Here is a 12,096-nt window from a genome sequence, read left to right on the forward strand (position 1 = left end):
CTACTTTAACACTTGCCGCATTTTGTAGTTTTGAGTAGCAATTAGGCGGGTTTTGTTGTGAAAACCTGGCAACCCTGGTCATGCTTATTGACAGTGTAAGATGATTTACGGTTAGCCGTGTCGGAAATCCAACCACGGATTGGCATGTTTTTATCTCAGAAACAGGCTCAGCCATCACATTGAATCAGGTAAACTGGTTATATATTTATGTTTCAGTATAATTACGCACGCTATACCAGGGGCGGTTCTAAACCCTTTTTAGGTGGGTTTCAGCCCCCCTATCTGTCACCTTAGCCCCCCAAAACTAACGATCAGTGCTGCTTCCTCGAGAAAGTTTTTCATTCTCACGTGTTTTAAGTCTTGTCAGTTTAAACATTAAAGTAATTTTAAGCCATTTAAGCCCAAGACATCTCAATGCGGTACTCACGCACTGTGATAGAGCGTTTCTATGCGCACCGCTCACACACCTGAAGTGCACAAACAGATAGCCTTCTCAGACAGCAGGTGAATACCAATGGCTGTCTTGACAAGTATCCTTGTAAGCAGAGTCGGTTGTTTTAAGTGAATGTAAACAGTAAAGAAAATATCAAATGTACATCAGTATAACGGATCCGTGCATTTCTTATGTAAATAATGTTAATCAAAAAGAGCAAAAGAAAAATTGTTTGCTGCTTTACTGTTGGAAGTTGGGGGGTGCGAGTGAAATTAGACCAACTTGGATGGGGAGGGGGGGGGTGCATGTCCTAAAAGGTTGAAAACCCCTGCTCTAAACCATTAAAATATTTATATGGTGTAACCTTGAGTAGTCAGGTTTATGTTTTTTGTGGCTTTAGCTTTTTGTTATAATGGGAATAACACTCAGTTCTGTATTTCCGCTATACTCCAGAGGAAATCTCAGTCTTTCAAGTGGGTGGACTGCATTAAGGACATCAGAGACTGGATCTTAAGAAAAGAAAATCCTTTGGCTAAATTCTATTAAAACGGAAATACTAATCGCTGGATCAAACATTTCTAATAGTTGCTTGACTACAGTTTGTGTCTAGATGGTTTTACTGCTCTACAGTTAATGACGTGGGAGTCATGTTGAATTGGTCATTTCAGATTAGCATTCCAGTGTCTCTGGAACAGCATTCCTCTTAGATATATCACTAAGTTATGAAACATTCCTTCTATTCATGATGCAGATAGGTTTTTCATTTATAACAACTTTTTAACCTTATCTTCTTTACACAGGTTACCTGTTCTGCATTAATTCTAAAATGTTTATATTGTTAATTAAAATAGTTAACAAAGCAAGTGATTTAGTTCAATATCTAAGAACTGTTCTGTCACCTTATTATCTATCATCTCCTTTAAGGTTACAAAGCTCTGATATACTGATAGTACCAAAAATGACAAAACTCACAAGAGGAGTTTTTGCTGTCTCAAATAGGACTTCAAACGTATCTACATAATAGAATAATAGCAATACTGTTCAATGTATAAAGCTTTAACGGAATCATCTGAACCAAGGTTAGAATGGAACAATTCCAGCGTTTTGGTGGTTCAGGTTAAAAGTTTATAGTGATGCTATGAGACTTCCTTGAAGATATTGCTAATGAATCCTGTTGCTAATGAAGCCTGCTTATTCCTAACAAGAATTCAACTGAATATTTAATCACAAATTAATAAATTAATAATTGCATTTTTTTGTCATGTATCTTGTATCTTGATTTTTTCTTGCCATTGTCACCTTTGGATTGTTTAAGGCCTGGGAGTTGCAAGGCCTTGTAAATCCACAACAGTATTATATACAGCTAAAAAAAAAAATGAATGAATGAATGAATGAATAAATGAATAAATGAATAAATAAATACATACATACATACATACATACATACATACATAAAATTATCATTATGCAATTTTCCAGCAAAAAGTTTCACCCAACACTTTTAATCTCCTGACAGAGAATGTATTTTACATTTCATGTTGGCTTGTAATATCTTCCCATTTATTTTTCACCAAACTTCAGAGACTGCTGATATAGCATTACTTTCTGCTGGGGGGAAATGCAATGCACAGACATGGTCTCTGACACAAAAACCACATGAAAAGTATTGGACCACTTTGAGACATCCTCTGTCTGACCCAAATTTCAGATCGACCCCTGCTCGTCTTTAACCTCTTGAAATGTCATCCAAGGCTTATGGGTAGTTTACAGTCTTGAATGACATTGAGGTCCAGCTGTCTCTGTGGTAAATCTGCTGTCAACAAGGTGACTTTTGGCTTGCCATCCAGTGAATATACATGTGAATCTTACACCCCTTTCTCTCCTTTTCAGTTTTCAGCTTATTGAAAATACTCTTGTGAAGTATTTTATGAGAAAGATCCTTTTAGATTTCTTGACTCTGTGGCCTTGTTGCACTGAGGCTGTTGGGCTTGTGAGCAGCCTGGTTGTGATTAGTGTGTCTGCTGGTATTGAATGTGTGCACCCCCACATACACACACAAAAGCTTTCACAGACACATGCAACATACCTCTCTTCTTGGTAGACTTACTTCTGAGCAATTCTTATATAGGCAAAATCCCCCTATAACCCCAAACTGACATCATCGGTTTTCGAAATTAGCATGTGGCATATGATTTTTATATTAGCCTGACATACATATTTTTTCTACATCTATGATTCTGAAGGGAAAACCCATCAAGCATTTCTGTTATGAACCACCATTCTACGCCTCTGCTGTAACCAACCAGATTTTCTCTGAATCCACACAGCTGGAACTGAAGAGAAAACCTACTGAAAACCACATTTATAAGTGCATCATCGCTTCGTTCACCTCAGAGGAAATTAACATTTGCTTTTCTCAGAAGTACATGATTCTGAAGGGAAAACCCATCAAGCATTTCTGTTATGAACCACGATTCTACGCCTCTGCTGTAACCAACCAGATTTTCTCTGAATCCACACAGCTGGAACTGAAGAGAAAACCTACTGAAAACCACATTTATAAGTGCATCATCGCTTCGTTCACCTCAGAGGAAATTAACATTTGCTTTTCTCAGAAGTACGGTACCAATCAGTACTTTATTTTATAAGTAATGAAAAATCTTTTTTAGTGATTCACTGAGCTTTACAAATATATTCAGCCAAGTCCTCTAACCACAAGACATTTAGTTTTCAGAGAACTGAAGGTGGCAGAAACTATGCAAGCCACGTGCCATGAGTTTAACTTAGCTAAAGTCTTTTGAATACAAATGTTCTGGAAAGGGTCTAAATTGGCGTAGTCAATGACCGTGCTTTCCAGTGACCTTCTTGGCTGGTGTAAGTACACTTCTCCATCTAACCCTGTGACTGGGTTGTGAGGTAGTGTTTGTAAACAGAGCGTCCATGTGCGCTTACGCACGTGGAGTGTGCTCTTCAATTCACGCCTGAGAATTAAACCTTGACAACAAAACATATTCTAACAGCCCAAAATTCTCTTCAAAAATGCAAACATCCAATGACTGTATTGAAGGATGAAACAAACGTGTATATGGCGTCATATAAATCCCAGCACTCAGAGCTATTGTGACAATTTACACCAAAAATGCTTAAAATATTACTGAATCAAGTGCAGTACAAGCTGTTAACTAAGACAAGCAATTACTATGCAGGCTGGAAAATGTTTTTGGCCAAGGGTTATGATAATTGATATACAGTATATATGCCATTATTAATAAGCCCTACAAATCAAATATTGTAAATAATTATATAAAAATCCCATATTTTCATTGCAAATTCAGGCAAAAGTTTGTCTTTTTAGAGAAACTGTCCTAAATTGTGATTTTTAAACACTGACCCCTAGCAAAAATATGATTAGCACAAATCACAAGCAAAACAAAATTGAAAGTGACAAAAAGGGTGGGAAAAAAGATGATAAAAAAATCAGATGTCTGCTTTTCACTCATACATTCAACCAAATAAAACAAAGAGCCTTCTTATCATGCAAAGAAATCTACCATGTCATTGAACAGAAGTACATTATTGTTTTGCACCAAACACTATTATCAGAAAAAAGGGTCTGCCTGTACTTCCAGTCCAGATAAGCTCCAGCTAATGTTGTATATTCTCACCAGTTACCATGCAACCGTTACAATTATATTAAGTTTAATATAAGTACAATTATATAAGTAGAATATGTTTAGTGACAGATGTATTGCTCTATCACCACTACAATCATCAAAGGATTATCTGTTCTAAACATAAAGTTGGAGTGGAAGCTTATACAGTATCCAGATTCCTTCAGTGTGGTTACATTAGCATTTGCACCACCTCTCTATCACGTTCATTGACAGCACTCCATAAAGGATCCCCTTGCAGGCATGGGCTAACTTCCACACTTCACATCTAAACAGAATGTTGGAATACACAAGCTAATTACACAAAATAACAGGACAGGACTTTTATCTGTATTATTCCAGCAGCCAATTATGATGCAAATCCTAATAGAGCTGTTAAATCAGTTAAGCAAAGGTAACATTTGCAATTCATTAGTGCCGATAAAAGAGTTGCTGCTGTAGCCTTTTGTAACAGTTTACTTGAGTTAATATGTTTGATTGTTACATGTCAAAAGCCACAATTAATTCAAAAATACATCTGAAACATTCAGACTTGGTTATTTCCAGCTGAATATTGGCTTTCTCAATACAACGGTCAAAATTATTCAAGCATTTGACATTTTCTTTGCTCAGTCTTAATTTCAATAGCCTATAGCTTAATGTCAGACGTATGCAAATATGTTCCAGGCCACTACAACACACCATGGACTGTGAGCTGTGAATAATATCTTAATGGAATATAAATAAAATTTAGCATGGACACTAAATTGTTCTCTATTTAATTGAATGTTATACAAAGAACTTATATAGAGAACTGATGTTCTCTAATTGAAACATTTTTGCTTCTAATGAAAATACTTACTGTGAGCATAAAATGTAGACATAAACACAATTAAGATGTTGTGTACAAATAAACAATGGAAATCCTATTAATGTCAGACAAGGCAAAAATTCCACTCTCTGGTGGCCCTCAGCTAATGGTGCTATGGGGTTGGGTTTCAGTTCTTTTAAAGCTTCTGACCTTGTGGGCTTCCACCACTACGCTCTTCTGTTTGTTTGTTTTTTAATCCTCAGGACTGTGCTAGTCTTTGTGTCTGCTTGTCATTCACTGATGAATGCAATGAAAGCAAGGAGCTTGACTATTCCTAGCCAAACATCTACATTCAATCAAAGCACATATCAAATAAAGGAGAAATGTACCAAAAATAACTTTGTCATATTTAAAGAAAATAATATTCCTTGTCACATTTTCATGAAAAAAAATACATATATATATATTTTTACTAAATATGTTTTTTTTTCAGACCTAAAACGCCTCTTTCTTGGATATACAGATGTCTAGCTATAGGTCGGTGGACACTGAATAGATAAGATAATTTTGTTAGCAGTGTGGCTGTTTAGTCTTTCTCTCAGCACAGGAGATGTATTGGGAAATAGTGCCTGAAGAAGAATTGGCCAACAGCCTCACAAAGATCACCATTTTTCAAAGCAGACGCGCATTCCTAAAGCTGTCCACTGCACAACATCTTAGATAAAAATGACTGAAGACAAATTAGATTTAAATGCTTGAAATACATTCTGTCTGCACAAGCCAACAAAAAAGGGACAGAGAGAGGGGAGGGAGAAAGAGAGACAGAAAACGTCAGCCATGTTGGTGAAGCTTTATCTAATATCCTTTCATTCTTATGTCAGCTCACGGTTTTAAAAAGGACAGTACATTGCTAAAAAAGTGCTTGAAGCCATTGAAGAGACCCTGGAGGCCAAAGGAAAAGGGCAAGAACAGGAAAACTCTCTCACCTTGTTTTAAGTCCTTCCACTTTGTAGAATTCCAACAAACCGTCTAGGTCTCCTCTTAAACAAATCCTAAAGGGCAGCCATCTTGTTTCCTTCTGTTCCGTCTATGAAACAGACTACCTCCGCATCAATATTCATGGGCTAGTCTGACGTCTGCTTTCATCATCAGGGGCAGAAGACTTGCATTGCTGTTGGCTCTCGAAGCGCGTCCAGACGCAGCCCGTAAACACACGCTCACTCTTATATGTGCTTGTATAAGCAGTGTGCAGAGTGAGACAGTCCAGTGTGCAAGTGTGTGCAGATAAGAGGAACCAAGCTTGTTTCGCCGGCAAGCTGAAGTAATTGCAAAATCGCTTTCCTGCTGGGTCCTCTCCACACAAAGGGACTGAGTTTCTTTTCTTCCCCCTCCTTTTTTGCTCTCTTTCTTTTTTTTTTCAGCTGTACACAATAGTGCACACTTTACTGGCTGCTCTGAAGCACTGGACTGGATTGCACAGTTCATGGCTTCACCGTCCACCCACTCCAGCAGACACAGAGGGAGGGAAAACCCCTCCACTCACAGTCAGTTTCAATGACACAAAGTATACTAAATGCAAACAGGAAAAGAGAGACAATTATTACAAGACATTAAACCAACATTTCTTACTCATGCTGTTTGGTCTTACTAACTCTAAAAGCTCTCTGTCCTTAGTTCCTCACAGATTAGATGGTGAAGCACTGCCTCAGCTTCTATGAAGCCTTACCCTTGTCTACACTTGCTTGGTCTTATTTTGGCACACAGCAGTTTGGGGGCCGCACACTTAGACCTTAAAAAAACTCTGGAGCTTGAACAAATTCTTGTCTGACAAACAGGATACCAAATATATACTACTGTGAGACACTTTTTTTTGAGAAAGAAATTTAATATTTGACCTAATATCTGAATGCATTAAAGATTTTCTGTACAGAAGACAGAAAGTTCAAAGCTTCTCATTTAACACTATGGCCCTTGTGTGCAGTCATGTACATGTGAAAGCTAGCACTAACCCATCTCCTCCTCCACCCTCCGTTTAGAGCTTTTAAACATCCCTTTTTTGTCTTGTCTGGATTTTAACAGGTGGTTTTTGTCTGAAAAAATCTGCCTTTGGCTCCACTCCAGTTTTGAAAGGGAGACCCCACCTCTTTCCTGTGGGCCACAGCCTAGCTGCAGTGACGTTTGTTGACCCAATAGGTTCAGGCAAGGAGTAGAAAAAGAGATTGTTGTTACACCGCGTGGAGGAAGGGCAGTGGGGGAAGGCAGGAAGGCTTGCATGAGCAGTAATCACCAGAACTGGCCATTCCACATAGATCAGGTCAGCAATGGTAGGAATTTGGTATTACACTTGTTACAATTATCAAAGAATAATCCAAGTTATTTGGCCAAGGTTTAAGAAAATGTGACATAAATGCAATCATAATGTTTGCAACAATTGTCATATTTTTTTAATTATCACATTATTACTGCTTAATACACTGTAATAACTACTTAATAACACATGTACGTACAAATTGATTTCTTATGAATTTGTAATATCTTACTCATACAAAAACATACAATTTGTATGTAAAATGTCACCATGAAGGTTCACCCCTAAACTTAACCCTCACAATGGTGTGAGAGGTCACTATAAGTCACCGCAAAAAAAATGTACAAACTGTCAAGACCTTTAGCAAGAAATTACACAAGTTGACCTAAACACAACAAAATATAGTTTTGGCTCAGTTTCTCTCATTTTAGGGTTGTCACATATTTTTTCCTGTATGATCCTGTTAATACATGTTAATAACTGATGTTAACTACATTGTCCCTCCAAAGGACAAAATCATGTATGCCTCTTTCATAAAACTTCTGTGAAAATTTGTTCTGGCACCACTGTGCAATTTTGTTAATTTGCATTTGCAGAGCATTCCTGATTTCTGTGCTTTAATTAACACACACCTATAACGACAAACATCACAAAGTGACTTTTAACATACTCACAGAAAACAGAAAAACCCTGCCCTTTCTAGAATCACTCCAGTTTGCTGCCATTGTTATTTATGTTTTTTTTGCGTCTTTGTCTGTGTATAAATTTTCTCCTTCTTTCACTGGTCCAACAGTCACACACAAACTAATGCCAGGACACACACCCTATACAAAACCACACGTGTTCTGGGCTTGATATTGGTAACATTGCTACTCTTATACCAGCATTACATTTCCCAACATTCTACCTCTGCCTTGTGTTCACACAGAAGGCCCTATAGCATTTTCCAGTTTGCTGGAATCAGAGCCTATAGTGTGAATGCTCTGCAGTTGAAAATAACATAGCTACCATGTTGAGCAAACTAAACTAAGCATCCCTCTTGGTACCCAGTGGAGGAATGTTATGGCTTGTGAAAAAGTGTCAGAAGCGACAAATCATCCTTTCACATCACTCCTCACCTCTTGGGGGGAAACCTCTCACCTTGTGTGTGAAAAAGGGGTTGACCCCAAACTGCTGGGGACAATGATGGAATGGACACACTTTTAACACGAGTGACCTCACACGTCTGCTTGATTACAGGCATTAAAGAGGGCAACAATTGAGACAACAATTGTGATGCTTCAACTCCAATTAAAAACTTGAGAGATGCCAGCCACGTGACACCTAACATTTCACATAGGCTTAAATAACAACATGCATTATAAATTTTAGGATTGTGGCCACTAACTTAAATTATTGTCTGCAATAAATCAACTTCTGTGCAAATACACATTTGACAATAGGTACCTCCTCTGACAAGAAGTCACTTCTGCACTTGTCTTACAAGACTCGTTAGTGTAAGACCTTCATTTCCTAATTACTACAAACCCAGCAGGAGGGCGAGAGCACTGAAGTGGGGAGTTCAGAAGACAGGACAGCAAGTTACAGCAGTAGCAAAACACATTACACAGGCAGAACCAACTCAAAGATGCAAGAAAATCTGAACTACTAGAGAAAATCTTCACAATCTGCTTTGTGTTCCTCTAGTTCTTGCAACTGCATTTCCATTTGTATCTTACTCTATTGTAATTAACCATTTTCACTTATCCCAGACTAAGCAGTTGCTTCAAGTGAAAAGGGCCGAAGCTCTTTTCACGTATTCTGAATACAGGTGCCTGGTTCTCTCTCACTCTGTAGGGATGCAGGATTTTACGAGGCTCTATTCACAAAGGCTTATTATTCTCCTATAGCACAGACACAGGTCATGGAGGGCCTTGAGGGGATGAGACCATATTGTGGCCACTGCTGGCCCTGTCTGTTCCCGTGAGCTTCAATGCCACTTCTGCTTTCCAAACCAAATTATAATTTGATTCACATATTAACATGAATAGGTGAGGTCTGTTAAATAATATTAAATTTTGATTTCAATAATATATTAGTAAATTAACAAAAATTAACATAATTAACATGACTAAGATGAATAGGTATTTTTTTTCATTGTTATTTCATGCTAACTAATGTTTCCAAATGGAACCTCATTGTGTAACCCAATGTTTTGTAAATCATTACATCTGCACTGTGTACTGTGTACTTAGTACTGTGTTCCTAAGCATAAAGATTCAAAAGTTATCCATTTGTGATGTCACATAATCTTATGTGAAAATATTTCAAAATAAAATAAGTTATCTTGTTATTGCAGGTTTTTAAAAAATTTTATTTGTTTGTTTGTTACTTTTACAATTCTATTAATTTTACTGTGACTGGCTGTAACTGGGCCATTAGAGTAACTTTATTTTAATGTAGTTTTGTGTGTGTATGTGTGGATGACTTGTAAATTAATATTGTGAAAATAAATTTAATTCAGTATGAAAATTATTGCTATCAATAAATTCTGCCACACCCATTTATGCAAAATTGTAATGTATTACACATCAAACTTTTGTTTAATTGTATGTTTAATATAGTGCCAACAAACAAAATGTCTATAAAGTATTTATAATGAGATATTTTATCACAGTTATATATACATTTCAACTTAATTCACTAAAACACAAAGATTTGCTTCACTACAATAAATGCTGTTTTTCTTTTTCTTTTTAAGTTTAAATGTGCCCATTGTTTTCAGCACCAGTAAAAACTCAATGTAGCAAATATTCAATTTTCATACGAAGAACTATTCATTCATTTGATTTGGCCGTTTTGAATATCTGGATGAAGTGTTTATCTTCTGTTTTCAGGCCATCTGTCATGATAGACAGTTCACCATCATTCTGTAAATATATAGTCAGATGAACATCTGTTTCATCCCATAAACTGGTTTAGCTCAAGGTATGGCATTTTAAAGTAGATCTTTAAAATAAATCTTACTAGCCAAAGCTGAAGGTTTGTCAAGGTTAACATATGCTGTTCTCTCTTTGAATGTTGACACTGCCATTCTTAGAAAAATGTATACAATGCTTCTCAACTTTGTTTGGAAGAATAAAACTCATTTTATTAGAAAAGCTAGTCACTCAGTGGATCTTTGTTAAACATTTGTAGGTAAATAGTGCCTTTCGTCATCTTAAAAAAAAAACAATAAGAAAATTATATTTTTGTTTCAGATGGAGTCTATTTCTGAGCCATATGTAATTTCTTATTGGAATGGTTTTGTAAGTGATATTCCCCGGAAAAAAGTTTGGTCATTACCTCACAAATACTTTATTACTAACAAAATGAGAGAAATTACATTTAAGTTGATGAAGATTTTACCCGAATAAGTGCTCTCTTAAAAGATTTAAGAATTATATTACTGTTCTTTCGGTTTAGAAAACCCTGAAACCTCTTTACATTTATTCTGGAATTGCTCTTACACAACATCATTTTGGTGTGACATTCTTGATTTTATCAAATGTTATGTGAATCCTAATTTTGAGTTTATTTATAGAAATGTCATTTTTGGTTTTCATGTATGTGAAAAAAGGTGATACTTATTTCATAAATCTTATTTTCCTGTTTATGAATCATATTCATTTTTAAATCATATTCATAAATGTAAATTTTCTAAATGCAAACCTCTTTTTTTAAGTTTACCACTTTAAACAACACCTTCAAAATAAATTGGATAAAGAATTGTATCAATAAGCCCTCATCTATATGGAATCTGATCCTAATGTTATTTTTTCCAAACTAGGTGGTTTAAGTTTCTTATTAATCTGTAACATCATGAAAATCCCTACCAAATTATCTATTTTTCATAGTAAAATGTTATTAGCTTGGTCCCTCATTTTTAAACACAAGTTTACACCTCTCTCATATCTAATCTGTAATAATAAGAATCTACTGCATAAACACAAATCTTTTTTTTTGTTTTTGTGAAAATTTATTTAAAAATGGTGTGGTTTTTATGTCTCAACTTTTCAATCATAATGGTTCAATCTGTAATTACTCTGAGTTTTTACTTAAGCATGGAATTCCTGTTAGTCCAAAAGAGTTTGCAATTGTTGCTGATGCAGTGCCACATGGAGTTCTCATGCTTTTTAGAGGTCTTTCTTTTCCAATCTCCAGTCACTCAGTGGATCTTTGTTAAACATTTGTAGGTAAATAGTGCCTTTCGTCATCTTAAAAAAAAAACAATAAGAAAATTATATTTTTGTTTCAGATGGAGTCTATTTCTGAGCCATATGTAATTTCTTATTGGAATGGTTTTGTAAGTGATATTCCCCGGAAAAAAGTTTGGTCATTACCTCACAAATACTTTATTACTAACAAAATGAGAGAAATTACATTTAAGTTGATGAAGATTTTACCCGAATAAGTGCTCTCTTAAAAGATTTAAGAATTATATTACTGTTCTTTCGGTTTAGAAAACCCTGAAACCTCTTTACATTTATTCTGGTATTGCTCTTGCACTACAACATTTTGGTGACATTCTTGATTTTATCAAATGTTATGTGAATCCTAATTTTGAGTTTATTTATAGAAATGTCATTTTTGGTTTTCATGTATGTGAAAAAAGGTGATACTTATTTCATAAATCTTATTTTCCTGTTTATGAATCATATTCATTTTTAAATCATATTCATAAATGTAAATTTTCTAAATGCAAACCTCTTTTTTTGAGATTCAAACTTGAAATGAAAATGTCTTTTGAATCAATTTAATTCTCTACCAATTTAAAAGCAATAAGAACAATGGCTTTGCTAAAGGACTTGGCACTTCCTCTGGACTGAAAGACTGAATAACTGTTGTTGTATTGTTATGATTTGACATCTGTTAC

General features: G+C 35.6%; 1 protein-coding gene across 1 annotated transcript in view; it reads right to left on the reverse strand.

Annotated features, from left to right (window-relative positions):
• tet2 (tet methylcytosine dioxygenase 2) overlaps positions 1–6,424 on the reverse strand; it is a 29,491-nt gene extending 23,067 nt beyond the window's left edge. Inside the window, exon 1 of the mRNA XM_016520565.1 lies at positions 5,881–6,424. The gene's annotated coding sequence lies outside the window, so the exon portion shown is untranslated. The remainder of the gene's footprint in view (positions 1–5,880) is intronic.
• Positions 6,425–12,096: the final 5,672 nt, after the last annotated feature.

The sequence above is a fragment of the Sinocyclocheilus rhinocerous genome, unplaced genomic scaffold (genome assembly GCF_001515625.1).
Source record: "Sinocyclocheilus rhinocerous isolate Xijiao unplaced genomic scaffold, SAMN03320098_v1.1 scaffold2134, whole genome shotgun sequence".
Classification (NCBI taxonomy): Eukaryota; Metazoa; Chordata; class Actinopteri; order Cypriniformes; family Cyprinidae; genus Sinocyclocheilus; species Sinocyclocheilus rhinocerous.